This window comes from Catharus ustulatus, chromosome 9 (assembly GCF_009819885.2).
Source record: "Catharus ustulatus isolate bCatUst1 chromosome 9, bCatUst1.pri.v2, whole genome shotgun sequence".
Taxonomy (NCBI): Eukaryota; Metazoa; Chordata; class Aves; order Passeriformes; family Turdidae; genus Catharus; species Catharus ustulatus.
The window spans coordinates 9,976,443-9,998,485 of NC_046229.1; the positions used below are offsets into that span (position 1 = coordinate 9,976,443).

Sequence of the window (22,043 nt, forward strand, 5' to 3'; positions counted from 1 at the left end):
GCTCTGCTAGCCATCTATTCTTGCCATGTCCCTCTTGCTGGGTAGCAGCTTGTGATCCCATCAGTGTCTAAAACTGAAACACATGTTCCCTGTGCCCTCTGCAGCACTCCACGGATGTGGAGCAAGCAAGCTGGTCCATGCAAGCAGGGATGTACATGGGAGAGAGAGAGGGTGCTCAGGGGAGCACAAACCTCAGGCCTTGAGGACCACAGAGACACATCCTTGTGGGATCCCATCTCCAGGCTGTCACTGAGACCCGCCTGTTCCCCTACCCTGAGCTGCCCAGATGCCTGAGGCACAATTGCTTCCAGCCCTCCTGCTTGGAGATATGTTGGTGCTGGCCCCAGTGAATCCTGTTGGTTTGTGATGTTTCTGGGTCCTTGTCACCACCCTGCCTCCCTGGGGGATGGCCAGGCCAGGCAGGATTACGACTCTTAATATTCCTCATAAATCAGCCCTTTCAGACCTGTCATCTCATTTATTGCTCTCCCCCAAGCTCTCACCCATGAGTTTGTCAGGATGCATCTGTCTCTTCCACCTGCTGATCCAGCTGATGGGCAGCTGCAGCACAGCAGTCCCTGGGGTCACTGCTGCCGTCCCCAGACTTTGCAGGCTTTGTCAGTTGTCACCACCCCAAACTGAGGAGAGGGGTTGTGCAGGATCCTGAGGTCCTCATCCCCTTTCTGAATCAAAACCTCCCCTGTGGTCATCCCGCAAGTGTGGGGCAGGACACAGGACACCTGGACTCGCTGTGGGACTTCAGGCAAGTCCTGCCACCTCCCCTCTCTTTGTACCTAAAAGCGAGGATATTATTACTTGGTTGTCATCACATTAGGATGTTGGGAAGCTTAATTAAATGCCTGCAAAGCGATTTTGAGAGCTGCAGATGAAAGGGGCTATATATAAAGTGCAAAGAATTATTATTAGCGGTGCAGTCCATGCCCTGGTCCTGCTCCCATCACCCCGGCCCCACTCCCCTGCATCCCGGCACCGGGATTATTTTTGTGCGTGTGTGGAGTTGTGGTTTTATAATTATACATATAAAATAGCTATAAATACCCTGCAATAACACGGCGGGTGTGTGTGCATAGCACAGGAATAGGAGTCGGTAGCTGACATAAGGAAACCGTGGTGTGACCTCATTCTGACTCAGATGTAAATATACCTCATGTGAGGGGGCAGCTGGGGGGCTTGGGGCTGCTTGGGGCTGCAGGGACAGTGGGCTCCTCAGCAGGGAGAGGTTTGGGGAGAGGTCTGAAGCAGGGACAGTGGGCTCCTCAGCAGGGACAGGTTTGGGGAGAGATCTGAAGCAGGGACAGTGGGCTCCTCAGCAGGGAGAGGTTTGGGGAGAGATCTGAAGCAGGGACAGTGGGCTCCTCAGCAGGGAGAGGTTTGGGGAGAGATCTGAAACTGTTTGCTAGTTCCAGGGAGGCTCCTGCAAGGCCAGGATCCTTCCTCTCCCATGTGTCCTGGGACTGCTGGGGGAGTTTTTGAGTCTTGGATGTTAAAATCTTAGAGAATAAAAAATGTAAATTATGGAATTTGATTCCTGGAAGGGCTTCTCTGGGTGAACTTGCTGTTGTTGGGTTTGCAGTGTCCCTTCCTCCAGGCACTGCTCCTGAAGGGTCTCTTCAGCTGCCTTTTTTATGAGCTGCAAAGGAGAAAATGGGTTTGTGGTGGCTCATGAAAGCTATTCCTAGGATGCAGCGCTGGGGTCATGCTGGAGGCACTGGTTTGCATAGGGCCATGCTCTGGCTAGCACAGGGCAATGCCACAGATCCGTGGGGAAGCTGCAGTGGAGCCTGGGGCTGTGACTGCATTCAGGCCACCTCGCTGTGCTCTCCAGCAAGTCCCCAGCACTGGGCAGACACCTCAGGAGGACATTTCTCAGCCCCATGGGGGCCCAGGGAGGCATAGAGAGCTCACAGCAGGATCCCAGTGTCTGGGAATGACTGTTTCCCGAGCAGGGTGAGGGGGCAGGGGAAGGCAAGGGGAAGGAGTGATGCAAATACCAGCTCAGCTGAAGGAAGATGACTTCATCTCCTTTTCCTCTCCTGGTGCTATTTATAGTCACTTTAATTTACTCCCCTTTGCTTTATTATCTCTCCAACAAGCCGTTAGCCCTCAGACAGCAGGATGCCTTTACTCACCATGCAGCCAAAAGTTTGGGAAAAAACCTCTCAACCCACCACCAAAAAAACCCAAAAGCGGGGGCAGGAGGCAGAATAAGGCGACAGAGTGCTTGGATGGGAGCATCACTACCCTGTGATGTAGCTCTCTGGAAAAAAACAGGATTTTTGGCTCCTTTTGGAGAAAGGAGTGAGAGCTGGGCAAGGAAGGTGTTCCCTTCCTCCTTCAGAGCAGTGGCTGGAGAGGTCAGGACTGGTGGTGCCAGGGTCCTTCCTCACCCTAGGACAAGGGCTGCTGAGGCAGACACCCCCTGCTCCCCCCCAGGAGCCCCAGCCCTGCCCTGCTTCATGTGGGGCAGTGGTGTCATGCAGTGGGATCAGCACCACCCCATGTGCCTTGAAAACATCTTCCCAACAAGCAGGTTTGACAGCCCTGGGCCATAGGGAAACTGAGGCACAGCCCTTCCATGGAATCACCCTTCCAATGGTTTCAAAGTCCAGTCCCTGGGAAGGCTGGTGCCCAGATGCCCAGCCCTGAGCTCAGCACCCCATCCCCAATGCCCAGCAGGGCTGCAGTGGTGGCAGTGGTGGGTGACAATCTCACGAACATCCTGTGATGTGACACTCTGGGCACTTCCCAGCCCAAGCCCCATGCAGACACCTCTGGGACAGCATCGACGCTGAGCAGGACTGCCATGTGTGAAACCAGATTAGAGGGATCTGGCTTTGAAGTTTTTAATTAACTTTTCCCCTGTTTGCTTTCTTCTGGACCCGAGGGAAAAGCCCAGCCTCCTGCTCTCCCCAGCTTATGTGGCATGGGGGGGTTGCAGACTCGGATGTGCAGGGGGTCAGAAGGGAGCAGGGGGCATTGTGTGTAATCCAGCACTGAAGGTGCAGCTGGGCCCTGTGTCCAGGTGCTGCCCTGCCTCCACGGGAGCATCCCTGCACAACCACGAGCATCTTCCCACCTGGCCTGGCACATGGGCCACAGGGAACCTCAAATTTGCATTACCCCTTGGTGTTTCATCCCCTCAGAGCTGCTGGTGTGTGTTAAAAATAGCTGTGAGAAAACCCAACCAAAACCCTGGGTGAAGAGCAGCATGAAGAAGCCATGGCTGAGTGGTCCCCTGTGCCAAAACATCTCATTCTGCCTCCCCAAATCTGCAAATAATACAGAGAAAACAAATTAACGCTGGGGAAGGGGAGGGGTAAGAGCCAGAGCCCAGCTAGCAACATGAGGTAGGGAGAGTGGCTAAAAATAACAGATCCCTGAAGGCATGGGGAGGAACATGCCGGGGATCCACACTCCCGCCATCCCAAAAGGCAGCGAGTGCCTTCCCAGCTGCTCCTCATAACGAGCCCTGCCCCGAGAGGGAAAAGCCCCCGAGAAGGGTGGCAGCAGGGAGGTGAGAGGTGCAGAGCTGTGCCATGGAGCCAGGAGCGATGCTCCCACCTTCAGCAGAGCACGGGGGTCCCCCAAGACCCAGGGTGCCCAGCTGGGAGGGAGCTGCTGCCTGACCCACTTGCAGGCAGTGGGATGCTGCTGGGAGACCCCAGGGGTGCTGCCTCCACAGCTAATTTTAGCCTGTGTTCAATTAATCATGGAACAGGAGGGGATCACAGCCAGCCCAGCCTTTGCCAGTGTCTCCACCAGCTCCCCTTTCCACCCCAGGTGCTGCTGCAGGGTTTGGAGGAGCAGGGACCAGGCATTCCCTGATCCTGTGGGTTTGGAGAAACTAGGAGAGATCCTGTGCCACAATCCTCTTCCTCCAGGCAGCTTTAAGAGGCTGGAACAGCCCTGGAAAGGATGTTATCTCCTCATGCCTCAGTTTCCCCCCTATGGCTGGCACTGATGACCTTTGCTGGGGAATTTTTCAGGTTGCCTGTACAGCTCTGTGCAGGCATTTCCTGGCATGCCAGAGCTCTAGAATGCCTCCCTGGGATGGGGAGCAGTGACCCCCAACAAAGGATGTCTCAGCCAGCCCAGACCTCTGCTACATGCCCTAATGGCAGCTCTTTCCTGGGACTCACCAGCTCTGCTGTGTAAAGCTGGGGCAGGAACAGCTGCATTGCTTGGAGACAGGCAGCTTTCCCAACACAGAGAGCCTGGCAATGTTTTTGGGGTACAGCATGAAAGCCTTGTGGTCCTGCTCTCCCCACAGCCCAGCTCCACTGGTCCCCGTGTCAAAAGCACAGCATGGTCCAGCCCTCTCCCACAACAGAGGGAAGAGCTCCTGACGGAAACAGGGCTCGGCTGGGATTGAAACCCTTTTCCTGCCTCCGCTGCGTGGCCAGAGCTGATAAGGCCTGGATAACCCCAAGCATTGTGTGTTCCTCCAGCCCATGACCCGCCAGCATGAGAGGAAATGCTGCTGCTCGGCCAGCCAGGATGCAGGGGGAGACTGTGTGCCGGTGGTGAGGTGCTCGAGTGCCCTGCTGTCTGGCCAGCCTGCTTTCCCTTTGGCCAGCATAAGAAGTTTTGGGATGGCTCTGTCAGATCATCACTGGTGCCAGCCCAGGTTGCTGTGTCAGCACATGCCAGCTCTTGCCTGTGTGGTCATGAAAAAAGCTGCCAGCGTGAAAAACCTGGGGGTTCAGGGTGGTTGTCTGGCACATGCAGGGTTTGGCCCTCGGGATTTGCATTTCATCCTCTTGGGATGGAGCTTTGAACCTGGGACACCTCTGGCTGTTCAGGAGGCCAAGACCGGCTGAGCAAAATCTCACCAACCCAGAGGGAGCCACCAGCTTTGCTGTCCCACAGTGGTCAGGGCTGGCTTGCTCACTGTGCCGGCTGCTGGCCAAGCCAGACTGCAGGAATGTGTGTGCCAGTGCATGTGTCCTCCTGGCTCCTGCCCTCAGACGCTGTCTGGGCTGGCGTCACCCTTTCTGCTGCAGTGGCTCTGGCTAAACACCATGGGCAGCTTCACAAAAGATGATGAGGAGGGTGACAAAGCACTGGCCACACTGCCAGCCACAGCCAATTGTCCAGCTTGGCACCAAAGCCAGGAGCATCCTCTACTGTGCAGTGGCATTTCCATCCCCTGCCTCCTGCCTGGCAGCAGGTGGGCAGCAGCATATCCCCCTGCTGCCCTTTCGGCCAGGAGATGCCAGAAAAGGGCAGTGCTTCCCAGGGGGAATCTCATGCTGGAGCAGGGAAACTGATCCCACCATGATCCCACCAGCACCCCTGGACCCTCCCTCCCTCAAGAGCACACCGGCTCTGCTCCAAAGGGGTGGGAGGAGGCAGGCTACCCAACACGGACACACGAGCAGCTCTGGGGAAAGGCAGGATTTGTGCTTCCAGGAGGGAAAATGAGTCACAGGGGGATGACAAGGCTGTGCCAGCAGCGGAGCGCGGGACTGGGGTAAGCGGTGGCTGTCGGCTGCTATCCAGGAGGTCAGGCAGAAATGCTCTTACAGGCCTTGCCTGGCTTTAAAATCTATTAACGTAATTTTGCTGTTCAAGCCGAGAGCCACATAGGCAGCAGAAACATTCGGGCATGGCTCAGATCAGAGCAGGATTTCAATTACAGTAATCAAAGGTGACACAGATAAGAAACCCCTGGTCTATGGAGCCACGACAGCTGTCCTCTGGCTCCAACCGGCACCCATCCAGAGCAGCTCCATCAAAATCACTGAAGTGGTACTAGGGTAAAATTGGATTGGAATCCATTTTCATCTGCTGTGGTAGAAAATGCTTTCCCTGCACTCCTTGGGGAGAAAAACCACCTTCTCAGGGACAGCAAGGGAGGAAGGTGCCAGGCATGGAGGAGGGGACAATGTGCCCAGCAACAGCACTGATGGCTGCTTTTGGATGATGGGGGCAGCAGAAGGAACAGCTGGGATGTTGGAGCATCAAGGCTTTGCCTCCTGCTTTCCTCTCCATTTCAGCTGGGCTCCACAGTGACTGTCATGGGTGAGACAGGGATGTGCTCAGCTTGGTGTCAGGCTCCCTGGAGGGACTGCCATCCCTCTGAGCCCTGTCCATGGCCAGAGCATCCCAGGATGTGCTGCAGATGGACCCCTAGCCAAGGAAAACCTGAGGAGAGGGTTGGGAGGTTGGAGGAGAAAAGCCCAAGGGGCAGGAGCTGGCACTCTTCTCTCATCCTTGTAAATGGCAAGGTGATGCACAGGGAAAGCTGCCTCTGTCCTGCCTCTGCCACCATGTGCATGCATCCCTGATCAATCGTCCCCACTGCTTTTGTGACTTTGTGCAAATCTTTTGGATGGCAGCAGGGCATCCCTACCTCTGACTCCCTCGCCCCTTTGGGCTCGCACTCCAAGGAGCCGCTGGTGCCCACTGCCACAGCCTAGTGGGACCCTGTTTGCAGCCAAGCCATGGGGGCATCCCTGAGTCCCATGCACACAAGGGATCCTTTCTGCCCCTGCCCCAGCACGGCAGGATCTGGCCAAAACACAGCGTCTCTTTCTGTGCCCACTGGCCCCGCTCCAGCCTGGCCAGGTGTCAAGTGCCCGGCCGCAGCGTGTCCCCCCCGGTGCTCCGCCGGGAGCAGGAGCCCTCTCCCAAACACTGGAGGTTTGTGCGGGGCAGCGGGGCTGAATGGTGGGTCTGTGCAGCCGGGAATGCCGCCGGGGGGGAGGGAATTTGAGCCGCTTGTTTCATCTGTTTACCTGGAAGTGGGGATCATGGCCAGGTCCAGCTGCCGCAGTGGCGGCACTTTCATGCCAGCGCTAACGGGATGGGGAGTGCCATGCTGCACCCGACCTCGCTCAGCCTGCAGCATGACAACAGTGGGGACACAGCAGGGACTTGGCAGGGCTTCCCTCCCTCTATGTGCCTGCACAGTGCTGAACCCTCCAGCTTGTGGCAGCTGGAGAGTTGGAGCCTGGGGAGGGATGTGGGTATGACCCTAAGCCATCACAGGGGTGGGTGATACTGCAGGTCATCCTTTGTCCTGCGGCATCACTATGTCCCAGGGCTCTACAGAGTCCCCCTGCATGTGTCCCCATTCCAGCTGGGTCTCCATCCTGGCTGTGTTTCTCATATTGTTGGCAGTCTCCGTCCTGGCTGCACATCCCTGCCCCATCCATAGGTCTCTGTACCAGCTGTGGTGTCCCATGCTGACTGTACCAGCCCTATCCCTGTGTGGGCTGTGATGCCTACACCAGCTGTCCCCCTGTACCAGCAGTGACCCATGGGAGCAATTTAGCAGCTCTGGGAGAGAGGGGCCACCCATGTGAGCACTGGTTTTGTCCTTGTGTGAGGCAGGACTGACAGCCACACATAAGCTGCTGGGGAGGGAAAGGGGATGATAGCATCTTTGTCAGCGCTTGGATGTACGGGGATTAATGAAGCTGGCTCGCCTTCCCCAGGATTCAGGTTGCCTTATCTGTGTCTATCTGTTCTTACCCAGGCACAGCTAGAGCTGCTCTCGATGTGCACAACTAATCCCAGAGGCTGGCAGATAGGGCAGGGACCGCTGCCTCCACCCACACCCTGCCCACGCCCGCAGGGCCAGGAGCACCCAGCTGGGACATGACCTGTCCTGCCCCAAGCCAGCTGATGCTGGAGATAACCAGAGGCACAGGACAGAGGTGCAAGGAGTTTGGTGGTCTCAGTCTGGCAGTAGTATGAGCAGGGTTGTGAGGCAGGCACTGCATTGCCTCTGATCCTGATTTTGAGGCTGCATCACCTTCCAGCTGTCCCAGCAAAGCTGTGTCTGCCCAGTTCATCTCTACTCATCTTCCAACTCAAAAAAGTTACTGCCCCATGGGACTGTCTCTGGGAACCTGAGGCTGTTCTTTGGTTAAGTAGATTTGTCCATCTTTTGGATGCTTCTGGAATTTGGGGAGGGCTGCAGGTGGTGAAGGGGCTGGGATACCCACATAGGCTGGCACCTCACTGAGCAGCCTGGCACCATGTCCTGCTCAGGAGACAGGGAGTGAGGGCTAAATCATTTCACCTCACGCCACACAGATGTGGCTGCAGCAACCCTGGCTCTTCCCAAGGAGGACCCACAAGCCCTGTCTGCCCATCCCTGGTGCCATCTGGAGGGTGTCTTCCCTCTGGCTTCTGGCACTTCTTTCTCCCTTCTGTGTTGGCTCTTCATACCTTGGGGCAGGAGGAGCATCCGAGGCTGTGCTTCGGCACCATCCCAAGTTTCCGACCTGGCGTGCACAGTGCCATGGCAACACTTTATTTTTTCAGTTGCTTCCCTGTTTTCTTTGCAATTGGGCTCTCTCACTGGGTGATGGTGATCACAGGGGCTATTTGGGCAGGGTTCAGCATGCTGCTGAGCAAGCAGCTCATAGTGTGGTGCCTCGTGGTGGCCTGCCTTGCCATGTGCCCCACACCTCACATGGCTCTGACCCTCCCTGGCCACAGCATAGAGGGAAAAACATCACCTGGGCTTGGAAATGACTGCTTGGCTCTGCACATCCCAAAGTTTCCCTGAGACCTCAAAGCTACTCATTTCCCGCAGCTCCATGTACCATAGACATGGCCTCTGCACACTGGTGTCCCCAAGGTCTGCCACCAGAACTCTGTGTCTGTGGCAAAATGATGCTGAGCATGGTGAAGTGGGTGCCCAGCATGGCTGGCACTGCTCTTGTTTTTGTGACAGTCCTTCTGTGTTCCCAGCCTGTGGCTCCTCCAGAGCATCTTTCCTGTTATCTCCTGATCCTGCTACAATGAGGTTTAAAGCTATAAGAATGGTGGCCTGGAGAGGGCTTCATAAAATGCCAGTGGGGAACTATGGCACAGAAAACCATGTCAGGGGGAAGAATGGGGTCAGGAGAGCACAAGATCCCAGGACCCCTGTGTGAACAGGGACTGGAGGACAGTGACAGGAGTTTGGTAATGCAAAAAGCACAAGCAAGGGCTGCCCCTGACCAAACAGCCTCCCTGGGCAGTTTCAGGAACAGTCACAACCACTGAGTGGCTGCACATGTCTGAAGAAAGCTCTGCTCTGCAGCTTCTGACAGCTGCTTCTGCAAGAGCCTTAAATTGGACATTGGGAGTGTTTCAGAAAAAGAAACCTGAATGTTTTGGAGACCAGAACAATTCAAAAGATGCTAGACAAATTCACAAGCCATTAGTCTTGATGGGAATCTGGTCTTTTCAGCAAGAAAGACAAAAGCCTTTGTCCAAGTCGTTTCCACCTAGCTTTTAGTGGGATTAGAACTGCAGTGTCCTATGCTGGCAGGCATCCCCCGGGCCAAGCACAGCCAGCCCCTGAAATCACTTTGTGCGGGCCCCAGAGTCCATCTCGGCATCCTGGCGCTTGCTGCTGCCATCACTTCCAATTTAGACCTGCTCATGGCAGAGACCAATATAGAAGCACTTTGCAGGATGGCACTTTCCCTCCCCAGGGAGCCAATGCTGGCACTTTGCTCTTGCTGCTCACCAGCTCCAAGGAAGACTGAGGAGCTTGAATTACTTTATTCCAAGAAAGGTGGATTTGGTTTGCAGAAAGATAAGGACTGTGGAACAGTTGTTCTGCTCTGTTGAGTCTTTTTGCCATCTGGAACAGCTTTTGGTTTCCTTCTGGATACCTCTTCCATGAGATGGTAGGATAGGCAGAGGGGCAAGGGCATCACTAGGACCCTCCAAGGAGAGGAAGTATGAGGAGATGGAATCAGGGGACACATGGTCTATCCCTATGTGCTCTCTTCACAGGGGTGGGTTAAAGCCAGCTCAGTGGAGAGCTGGTTTAGGGAAAGGCTTGGAACAAACATTGCTGTGGAAAGTTGTGGAAAGATCCTCAGTAAAGCCATAAAAAATGTATCCCATTCCTCCAATTGCCTGTTCCTACAGAAATTCTTGGGCATGGTCCTCCTCACACTTGGAAAACAGCCCACCAAGCTCTTCCAGGGGCTGGACACCAGCTCCCCTCGGCCGTGCATGGCTCCAAGCCACTCATGTCCATGTCACATATTGGTGTCCCCTGGTCCCTCCCAACTGCTCTTCACCAAACACTTCCTGTGTGGTGGATTTGATTTGGTGTCTCTGAGGCTGACACTCAGCTCAGGACCACGCTGCCACTGCCCAGGCAGCCTGTGCTGTCCTCAGCATCCAGTGCTCAAAACCACAACCTCATGGTGAGCATCCTCCCTGGAGAGGCTGCTCTCTGCAATTAATCCGGGCATGGTTTATGCTAACGACTCTCCCCACTTTAAATTATAAATGGCCCTTGGCATGTGTGCACACAAACACACGTGTGTGTGCAGAGATCCTTTAAGGCCATCATTAGCTGTAATTAGCAGGATCTGTCACTCATCTTTGGCAGTTAACGATGAGCCCTGAGTCAGAGGAATCCAGCAGCAGATAAAATAAACACGATTTCAAACAGTTTGGAAATAACAAGCCCTCGTTAATCAGACAAGCCCCAAAGGGAAGCACTTGGAAAAGTGGCAGCTTCTTTGCTGTTGCTGAGAATGGGGCTGGGTGGGCTCCAGGACAGCCCCTGTGCTCCCCAAACCCCCACTCCAGTGGGAATGGGAGGCAGGATATTCTCTTTTGGCTGACTTCACAGCAGGACTGAGGTGTCAGAGCCAGTCAGCTCAAGCAAAAACATGAAAACTGGCAAAACTCACCCAAAGGGTTCCTGCATGGCCCCTCTCTGGGTGAAAGCAGCTGAGGCACAACCTGGCCCTGAGGTGCAGGTGGGGGTGATCCTGGTGCAGGGCTCAGCTCTGGGTAGAGATGAAGCAGCTCTGGGGCTCTGGGGCAGCACATCCCACAGCCATCACTCACCCCAAGAGCTTAAAGGCTGTGTGGAGGGGAGCATCTGCAGGATCCAGCAGCACAGGGGAGAGAGGATTTGGGGAAGGGGCTGGTACAAGGGATGTTTCCTAGGGAGCAAGGGGAGCTGGGGAGACTTCTAGCTGTCACAGCTGCAGCTAAATTACAGCAAATAGGAGGGGAATGGGACACATGAGGCTGGTTTATATTACAAAGGAGCAGTCCATCATGGGGTATTTAAAATAATCCGCTTAGATGCACAGTAGCAGATTTGGAGTGCTAAGGGAATTGAAGGCGCTGTGGCTTTGCAAGACTGGATCAGATCTAGTTAAGATGCCACTTAGAACAGCACATCCCATCCTACCTCACTGCCCCAGGGGACAAGCACACCACCTGCAGCCCCTGCAAGGCCACTCCCATCCCACCAGGGAGGCACCCAAGGTGACATTGGCCACACCAAGATGGGTGACAATGTCCTGTGGCAGCTCCCTGGGACTGGCAGCAGGTTGGGACAGCATGGAGCCATGGTCTGGATTAGGCACAGGAGAGGGGATTCCCATGAGGCACCAAGCCTTTGGAATGGTGCAGGAGGTGCAAATGGTGCTTGGGGTCCAGGGGCACCTTCATGCTGAGCCAGGTGTCCAGTAAAGAGCTGGGACCAGGAGAAGCTCAGGAGAGAGCTGTACCCACACTGCTGGGAGTGGGAACCTCCTCTAAGGGTATCCATATGGCATTTCCTGCTCAGCTGGGGCTGGGGACAGGGATCTGCTGTGGGGTCCTGGTAGGCTGGGACAAGGTGCTTCAGGGGAGGATCTGGGGCTGGGGCTGCTCTGCCTCTGCATGGCCTTGCAAGCCCCCAGCACAGCCAGTAGCTACAGAGGAGGGTGGCTCCTAATGCCACAAGCTAGGGGGTCCTCTGCTCTGGTCTGGGCTCAGTCTGGGGTCTGTGTGGGTACGAACACGAGCTGTCTGAGCATCCCTGAGCACTGCTCCTCTGTGCCAGGCTGAAAGCTGGGAAGCCAGTTTATCCTGAGAGAGGGATTTCATCCCAGAGACTTCATTACAGGCAGATATTCCCCCAGAAGAGTGTCCTTCCAAGAGCAGATGGTTTCCACCTTGGGCAGGCTCAAGGGGTTCAGCCTGCAGTGGGCCTGTGGAGCCAAGGCAGCAGCAGCTCCTTGGAGCCAGGCAGCTCCAGAAGTGACCAGAAGTGACCCTGCCACAGAGCTGATCCTCACACTGCCCATCCCTTTGCTGTCAGGGAGGGCAGGGCCCAGGAACATGCCCACAAAATCTGAGGATGCATGTCAGACTAGGCCATAGGAGTGCCTGCACCTCTTCCTGTCCTCAACCTGTGCCCTCTGTCCCCCTCTGACCCCACTACAGGGCTGTGCTCAACACGAGGGCTCACTCTGGCAGGTTTAAACACTGTCCCCAGCTCCCCTAAGCATTAATCCAAGGGAGGATTAAGGTTACCAAGCTCCTGGAGCCACCCAGCTCTCACGTCTCCCACGATGGACCCCTCTGTCCTGGTCCCAGAGAGGGCACAGGGCTCTCCTGTCTCCCTGGGACTTGCTGCTGTCCCCCTCAAACTCCCCAGCTCTCCTCCATCAGCAGCCACCTCACTGGGGTTGTGCAGTACCTATTCACCTCTGCAAACTGGGGACCAGAGATCATCTCTGGGGCTTTGGGGAATTCCAAGCTTCTGTGACCAACTTCTCCCAGCTCTCTGCAAGCCCTGGGGTGGATTGTGGGGTGGCCATGAGCTTCTCCCCCCTCTTCTCCCCTGTCCTCCAGGTGCTGTGCTCTGGGTCACCTCTGGGTTCGTGACAACTAGTTTAAATGCATGGAAAATACCTTAATCCTGGTAAGACCCTGATCCCTGCCTGCTCATACTTCTCATGAAAGCCCCCCACTTCAGCCATAATCCCCTGGAAGAGGTCATCTGTGCACCCTCCATTTGTGGGAGCAAGGGACATTTCTCCAGGGCACCCACAAACCCCTGGGATTGGCACGCAGGGTCCTGGCTAGTACCGCCCAGGAAGTCCTGTCACCTGCAGGGGACAGTAGGGATACAGATGCTCCCATCACATGGCCAGGGGCTCCTGCCACAGTCCTGTGCCCCCTTAGGGCCACCAGCTCCAGAAGTTTTCAGAGAGAAACAAGTAACTGTAAACTATTTTCACATAGTTATGATAATTTTTCATTTCTGTTTTGTGTTGCTATATACTCCACAGTATAGAACTCCTAGACTCCACTTGCAACTCCTGTTCCATCCCATCCAGGGAGCTCCCCAGGGCATGGGATTGGAGGAACCCCTGGCCTGTGGGGAGAAAGAGGGCTCTGGATCTGCCCCCAGTCCCATTTCTCCAACGTCAGGAGCTTCTGCTGCCTTTACCTGCCCTGACCTGTGGCCCCATGAGCTGTAATCCCTCTCCTGCTGCACCTGCAGGGTCAGAGGCTGCCAGTGTCCAACCCATCCCAGAGAAAGGAGGGCAGTGGGGGTTGGTAATAAATCCTAATGATATCCTAGGGAGAGGGGTAGAACAACAGGTTCTCACCACCCCCTTGCGTGGCAATAGGAAAAGTCTGTGTTTGCAGAATTGTCTCTTGTATTTATAAGAAGCAAGGACAATGCTGGGATAGAGGCTGAGCTGAGCTTTTAACCAGTCAGATTACACTTAGCAGGAGCATTTACCTCTGCCTCTAATCCTCCTGCCACAAAGACTGGCTAACTCCTTCCTGGATTTAACTGGAAGGCTTCAAATCTTCCTGCACAGGAAAGAGTTAAGCCCAAGCTGGTGCTGGAGGGCTGTGGAGGTCAGGGTCAGTGCTCCTCCTTCTCAGGCACATCAGGTTTAGGCCGGACATTGAGGTCCCAGGCTCAGTTTTTTTTCTGGCAACAGGCCCTGCAGTCAGCACAGGCAGGGATGGGAAGGTGCCAGGAGCCTGAGCCCTTCAGTCTTTGGGAGCTCAAAATCAGAGCCTATGCAGAGCAAAGATTTGGACATTCTTAAGCAAAGATCACTGCTGCTTGAACACAGAGCAGAGGCAAAAGCTCTGGAGGAGTCACCTGGTTGGAACAGTCCCTTCTTTTTAGCTGGATTTCTTGAAAGAACAGAAAACATCCATAGCCAGTGCTGGGTGGCTTGGGAAGGTTGGGATGGCTGCTGTAGGATATGGTCATGCTCCCAATACCCCAACACATGGCTGGTGTCCCCTGACTCCCACATCCCACCCTGGAGCAGCCACATTCTCCACTGCCTGCGCAGGGCCCATTGATCCTCAGAGCCCAGGACACCTATGCCCACTGGTGGGCACCAGCCCTGTGGCTTTTGCCAGCAGAATTCCTCCCCTTATAGGCACTCCCTCACAGGATGCTTTGCATCCATGCCAGGAAGGGGAGAGACAAAACTGCTGGCCCTTGGCCCTGCAGCACAGCCCTACGGCACCCCCAGCACAGTGACCCCAACACTGCTGGGGGCCGCAGTGCCTTAATGGGGGATTTCGGTGTGAGGCTTTGGGGCAAGGGGACAGGGACATGGCATGTGCTGTGTCACTGAGCTGGCTGGCATTGGGCAGCACGTGGTGAGACCCACCAGCAAAGATGGTGTGACTGGCAGAGTGGCTGGAGCTCTGTGGCTGGCTCCACACAGCCTGGCCCCATGGGCTGCACACCCTCGGTCTCGCTCCACACCGCTGGCACCAAGCCCCGCACGCCAGGGTCACAGGCTGAGCTGGGAAAAGTCATGAGCTGAGACAGCAGAGCCAGGGATGAAACCTCCCCTGACTTCTGGGAAGCCGGCAGTATCGGAAATTTCCCTCCCAGCACAGCTGCGTGGGAGGGGACGGCGAGTCCCCTCAGCCCGACCTTGCATGGTGTCCCGCCATCCGGCAGCACCTCTCGGGCTGCAGGGAACGAGGGCCTGCACGGCAGCACGGGCCGGGATGACACGATGGCAGCCGTCCCACCGCCACCGCCCCGCCACCAGCTCCCTCACAAAGGCCGGAAGCTGCCGGGCGCAGCCGTGGGGTTTCCCGGCTCAGCCTGGCCCCAAGTGCCCCAGGGATGAGCTGGCTGCCAGCCAGCAGCACCCAGCCTGGCCTCTGAGTCCCTCTGCGGTGCCGCTCACAGGGGCACAGCCAGGAATCCCCTGACTCTCCTCCAGCTGCCCTGGTGCCGCGGCAGTGGAATCGTATGGGGGGCTCTGTCCACAGCATCGCCCCCTCCTTACACTGGCAAGTGAAAATGCACCTGGTGCTCCCGAGCGAGGCTCTGGGCCTGCAGCAGGCAGAGGGTGCAGGGCTGAGGGTGCTGTGCCGGGGCAGGGCTGCAGAGCCCCCCCGCTCCCTCCTCCAGCCTGCTGGGCAAGGGGCCAGCTTGGCTTCCGCAGCCCTTTCTGCAGGCAGGGCTGGTATGTTCCCCACAAGCTATGGACGGCCTGGCTGCCCTTACAGTAAATCTGAGCGAGCTGTTTTGGGCAGCATTGGCAGTCCCACAGGCAGCAAACCGGCCGTGTCCCACTGGCACCGTCGTCTGCCGCAGGCGTCTCCTGTTTCCAGTGCACCCCTTGGCTTTCCCAGCACTGACCCGCCGTGTCACACCCTGCTGTCCCAGGCATCCCCACCTTCCTGGTAACAGGCAGTGTCTGGGGGAGAAGATCTGCCATCACCCCCTGCTTTGACTCCAGGTGCACAGGAAGGATTCTGGGGCACACAGTGCTGCCAGCACAGTCCCACAAACTGCTGCCCAACCACCTCCTTGCTCCTGCTTTCTCCCATCACTGCCCTCTGGCCATCTGTTCCAATCTCCAGTAGGCAGACTGGGGGATTTTTTCTGCTTGCTTGGGACAGTGTGAAGCCTCTGTCCCTGTGGTGGCCAGCAGATGAACCTGAAGCACCAGTGAAGCATTTTCTTTAGGGCTTAAGTGGGATTTATGGGGTGAAGATGTCTGCTCCAGCCCTCGTCATGGATGGGTAACTTCAAGCATTGGGAAAAGGCAAGATTTGGCTTAACCAACAGAGTTTCCCTGAGCCCTCAGGATCATATGTTGTATTTCTTTATCCACAAGTATTTTCTCCCTACCCACATTTTAAGTGAAAATCACTGAGGGGTCCATGTCACCCGAGGCTGTGAGGCTTGGGGCTGCAAGGACTATGCCACACTTTGCTTCACATCTGTACCCCAAGTCCAGAGGAAAGTTAGGTACACACTAGCAAAACTGAACGACCAAGAAGCAGAAAACAAGCAAGGCACTAAGTCACCCAAGGACAGACCACCTCCCAGCCCTGCCACCCCTGACCCACCAGCCTGGGGACATTGCCCCAGCGCAGCTTTGCCAGCTCCCTGGCCACTTCTGTATTTGTCCCAACCTTTCCCAGCATGGGAAAAGGATGCACTGCAGACACAGGCAAGGGATTTTTCCAGGGTGGAAGCTTGCTCCTGGTCTGGTTTTTCAGAAGCAGACTGCAAGCTTGTGAATCGGAGGTATTTGTCAAGTTGGTTCCTGCAGTGGAAATGATCAAATAATTGTTCATACACCCGTCTGGCCCAATGGCTCATGCTCACAGAGCAGAAACTGGCTGTCAGGCTGCAGGACTGTGGTTCCCCCGTGATGCTGTGGCATGTTTGTAAGAGGAAGATGCTGAGGCTGCAGGTGCCTTTCCAAGGCAGAGCTGTGCCACGCTCCAGGCACGCTGCCAGCCGTCGCTTGGCCGGATTTGTGCCGCCCTTCTCTGGGAAGAGTCTCAGGGAGGGCTGTACTTCACAGCGGGCTTTTCCTGTTCCACTTGCCCAACAGAGTGCTTCCAGCATCTTCTCTACCCCCTGTCCTCTCCTTCCTCTTCTCACCAGTTTGCAGTTCTGACAGCCTGTCCTTGGCTCTCCCCGCTTCCCTGTGCATCCAGAACAAGCCTGCTGCTCTGAGTGAGGATGGAGGACATGCATTCCTGTGGAAAGTCAGGCTCTCCCAGCAGCAGCCTCTTCCAGCCCCTAAAATGACAGTGACCCGAACATTTCTATTCACACCAACTATTTTTTCAGGCATTTTTAACCTTCTCTTATGTATTTTTCTTTTTCCTTTGGGGTTGAAATTATTCTGGCTTTGTGCAAAAACCAACTCTGAAGTGCTTGGGGAGTGGAAACCTCCCATTATACTTTCGAAAAATAATATTAATCTTCCCTCTCCTTTTATGAAGAGTTCTCTCCCCAATGGCTCAGGACTGGAGGTAGGCATTTGATGTGGAAATAGCCCTTGCTGGAAGAGCCCTTTGATGTTTGATTTTCACACAGCCAACTCCTAACCAACCATGGGGGGCACAGGGTGCTGGCAGGGTTGGGCTCCAAAGGGTGCCCGGGAAGGACACAGAACAAAGGGGAGGTGCTGCCAGACCCTTATCCTGCCTGACTTGTTTCCCTGAGCAACAGGCAGGTGTTCCTAGGCTTCAAAGACAATAAAACCAGGGGGATTTCCATTCGTGAAAACTGCCATTGGCCTGATTCAGCTCCAGGACCTAAGTCCAGCCTGCACTGAGCCAGAGAGATCCTTTGCTCAGGGCAAGAAAGACCTGGCATCTCCCATCAACCAAAGAGGCCGGAGGGGATTGCAAGAAGCAGGATTTGGCCTCAGCTGCAGAAAGGCAATGGCAAAGGGAAGGAGGGGACACACTGTCTGATACAATCACCGGCTGGGCTCCCCAAAATGCCTGTCCTGAAACACACCCACTGCAGAGAGGTGGGGTCAGGAGGCCATACCATAAGGATGAGGTTCACCTGAGCTCGGTGTGTGGGGACCTGGGGGCTGGAGCACTACAGGCCTGGGCAGCATCTGCAGGCAACAGCATCCCCACCCTTGCTGCAGGGACACAGGGGGCGGTGAAGTGGATTCCCACTTTAGCACTGAGACATTGTCATGAGGTGCCTCTGCTGGCAGGGAGATAGGTCATACATTTACTTTTTTCAGTCTGACATAGATCCCAGCTCCTTATTTAGTGGGTTTAGTATTCACTGATTTCTCCTCCTGTAGTGCAGCAGCAAGTTTTTCTCCCCTTCCCCTCCCTCTCCCCTCTGCTACTGTTTTCACTCATTTAATTCCTCAAAGCTCTTCTAACAGGCCGTTCATCTGGGAGGTATCGCCCAAAACAAAGCTCTATTGTGTACACTTGGTCAAAGCAAGATAAGAGCTTCCCCGCGACAGGGGAGTAAAGGTGTTTCCTCAGGTGCTGGCAGCTCTCACAGAGCGCAGTGTTTGGGATGTGTCAACCCACCGGCCAGGATTTGCATAGGAACAAAATCCCTCTTCACTTTCTGTCACCCTGGGAACTGTTGTATTAAACCTTAGTTCAGTGTTTTGGCCTGGTAATCAGCATCACATGATTTACTTTGTTTCTCCCCTTTTTCTGTTGGAGACAATATGCATTTTATGCTTTGTCAGCAGAAGGCAGGACAGAGCTCACCCTTCAGAGCGTCCCACTCTGGGAGCTCCGGCAGCTGACGGCTGTGTCTGCTCTCCACAAAGAGCTCCTGTCCAGCACATTCATGGCACCAGGAAACAAAAGGTTTTCCACTGAGTTCTCTACTAACCTATGTGCTGTGAGAGAGACTTGGCTGCCTTTTTACCCGAAAGCTTTGTCCTTAGTAAAATCTGAAGATGTTGCAAGTTTTGTCTGATCCTTGAGGAGCAGATGAACTGCTGGACATCTGGAAATCCTGGACACAAGCACCATGCCGGCACAGCTCAGCCCTAAGGCTGAGCAAGACCAGTGATCCCAGGACACAGCTGAACATGTGCTGCACAATCCCTCTGTGCATGGGCTGTAAAGCTTCTGCTTTCCAAAACCTCTGGATTTGTTGCATGTTTTGAGGACATCTGTGTAGCATAGGCACTGGTGGGCTCAGGATTCCAGCAAATGGCCCAAAGATTTGCCTGGTGTGCTGGGATGCTGAACTTCATGCTGCAGTGGCAGATCTACCATGCACAACGACAGTGTGGTCAGGACTTAGTGAACGTGAGAAATGGTGAGGTTTGATGGATAAAGTCTTGTCTAGTGGCACAAAGTAGTGTGCTGGCTTGCAGGTATGAAGGAGGTGTTTCCCTGCATGTTTACAGAGTATACCTAGGATTCCACAAGACAGGCATGGCAGCAGAGACACAGAGTGAGCCCTCGGTGCTCCTAAGTCCCACCTGTCCTCCAGGGAAATAATGCTCTTCTCTTGGGAACACAGAATTATTCAACCAAATTGTTTGGAAATCCTCAGCAGGGAAAGAACCTTTATGAAAAGGACAGACAAAAAAGGTCTTAATGAACCTGACCTCAAACCCTCCCTGCCCATCACCTTGACTGGACAAGGAAGGCATCGCATCCACTGGATTTCAAATGCTCACCCTACACTGCGCTGTTTGTTTTATTTCTCTACTCAGCATTCAGAGGCTCTTCTTCTTATGCTTATTTACTGTAAAGCAGAGAAAGCCAGGGAAAATGATCTTCAAAGCAAATAGAGCCATGTTTCCATTTGGGAAAACTTAGCGGGAAAGTGCATGTAGCTAAGCAACAATGCATGATGGTAAATGGGTCATTTTCCAAGGCATGAATTGCATGTGGATAACTGCAAGGAAAACAACCCTGGCCAACAGACTGCCTACACTTGAGTTCTTGGCCTAAGTGATTAATAAGAAATGAGAGGACTTTTCAATACCCCCGAGAGCTCCCTGGGTTGTTATGCGGGTTTTTCCCCTGCTTCTGATCTCCACCCAAAATCTGCGGTGGGAAGTCTCCATTCCTGCAGCTGGGCAGAGCTCCAAGTATGGATGTACTGCAGTGAGGTTCCCTGGACACAGAGAAATTGATTGATCAGTTCCATCAAATCCCAGGGAAACGGATGGGGGCAAAGAAGTTGCATGGCAGAACTGAGGACTCAGCCATAAGAAACTTCCTTCTGTTTTGGGCCAGAGGGAAGTCAGCATTCCCTGGTGCATTAAGATTGAAGTTTGATCTCAGCCTCCTCCAGCATTGCCCAGAGGTGACTTTGCTCACTTTCCCTCCCTGTGAAACCAGATGATCCCCAGGAAAGGGGGCAGGTTCTTACATATTGAGGAATTATGAGGGTACTGCTATCAGGATAATACTGGCAGAGGGATGGTAAAATTGTTTGGGAAGCCAGGAATGGGAGAGCTGGAAGAAAAATAGGTGATGCCACACTGGGTTGGGACATAATGTCCATGTCATGTAGCTGCTGCATCATGGGGGACCATGCTTCACTTAGCCAAAGGTGAAGGGTGAGGAAACCCTTCAGCTTTGCATCCTAGGGTAGGGAAACGATTGTGCTGAGGGTTTTTTTCATAATAATAACAAATCTACAGAGTTCAAGTTTTGCTTTTGCGGAAGTGAAAAGTCCTCTGGGCTTTCCAGAATTCCTTTTACCGGGAATGGTGCCACCTTCAAACCCTGAAGGTCACTGAGTGGGATGTCAGCAGAGCAGTGCTGAGACCTTGCTTTTCCTAGAGGTGCTATTGACTTCCTCTTCCTGCTGCTTGCATCACTGGCTGGGATCAAAATATATACTGCCATGTTTATTAAAAAGAGTTGCTGCAGGAAGGTATTGGGATTATTTCTTTCCTCCGTGAATAAAGTTCTACAGTACCTCTTAAAATCAGACCTGAGGAATTTACAGAGTGGTTATTGTACATTCCTTGGGAAGGGGGTGGGAGGTGAATCCAAGCAAGTGGTTCCAGTGCATTAAAGCAATGAATAGAGGAAGTGAAAAATATTTTAAATTCCTATACAGTGTTACATTTTAAAAGTGTTCTGGTTTAGGACATTAGAATCAGGGAAGGAGCTTGTCTCTTTCTCTCTCTCTTTCTCTTTTCTCCCCCTCTAATTTCTCTGAATTTGTTACAAGTCTCCCATTTTGCTCACCATTTCCAAGCAACTAAATAGAGAGAGGCCTGGAACGATGACAGAGATGCGAAGTGCACAAAGGGACCAGAGTGTGGTCCGATAATTCTGTAATTGGAGCTGCTCGAGGCAAAATTTTTTTCAAGCCAGTGTAAATGGGGATCGCTGAAACCCTTAACAATCGGTCTGTCAGGCTGCTTCTTTAATGGATTGCTCTGTTTAACTCTCTCTGTTTGTCACTGGCAAGATGACAAGAGAAATTAGTGTACTGGAAAATATAAGGTAACTGGCAGTTCCCCAGCCCGGTTCCACAGCCCCGCAGACCCCGGGGTGCTGCAGCGCTGGAGCCCGGCTCACCGGCTGCTCTCCTCCCTCTGGAGGAGGAGGAGGGGAGCTCAAACCTCCTGCCCTTCCTGGGGGTAGGAAGACCTGCAAAAACACCCCGTGGCTCCGGGACTGACCTAGTGAAGAGCATGTGGAGAGAAGCAGTGCCCCTATGGCTGGCTGCACGCCAGGGCTGGGGTGGGGACAGCACCCGTGTCCCTCCCAAGTCGCAAACCTTTCATCAGCTGCTCTGTCGCCTACCTTTACACCCCGCATACTCTTTTTGAAAGCGCTGCGGGTTACTGCCAGTTTTCTGGGAGCAGTAACCATTAGAGAAGATGCTTCCAGCGTGTGTTTGAGTGTGCGTGAGCACATGTGAGTGCGTGCAAGGGTGCATCGCTTTGGAGATGCTCCGACACCTCCATTGTTTGCAGCCAGACCCTGAAACTTGGCAGCAACGATGCCCCGAGGCTAGAGATGTACCTTTCACTTTTCCCATGAAATTCCATTCTGGTTTGGCTGAGTTATAAAAAAAAAAGTTTGAAAATCACCATTTCCCTTCTGCTGCCTGCATTCCTCAGGAAAACTTTGGCAGCCTGTCAAAACAATAACTGAACGTGAACTTTCTAAAGAGCTGGCCCGGTGCTGTCTGCCAAAGCAGCAATTCAGCACAGCTCAGTGCAGCGTGTCCTTTCCCTCACCCCCCCGCGCCCACCCCCTCGTCCAGCCCTGAGCACCCTCCAGGTGCAGATGTGTCCACCCCAGACACCCGTGTGCAGAGCATGGGGCTGGCATCCCCTGTCCAGCTGCAAAAGCCACACACCTCCCCTCCCCTTGCAGGAGAGCAGCTTTCTGCTTCCATTCCGGACCGTTACTCCTGCAATTTTTTGGGCAGAAGCCTCTGGAGCAGTGAGGAAAGGCCAGTCCAAGCCTTGCTGAGGAATACCTTAGGTCCAGCTGCAAAAACCTACATTATAGACATTTATTTAAAG

General features: G+C 54.2%; 1 protein-coding gene across 1 annotated transcript in view; it reads left to right on the forward strand.

The window, feature by feature from the left end:
- The window catches only part of LOC116999888 (phosphatidylinositol 3-kinase regulatory subunit gamma), a 76,877-nt gene that overhangs the window by 17,918 nt on the left and 36,916 nt on the right, over nt 1–22,043 (forward strand). The window lies entirely within an intron of this gene.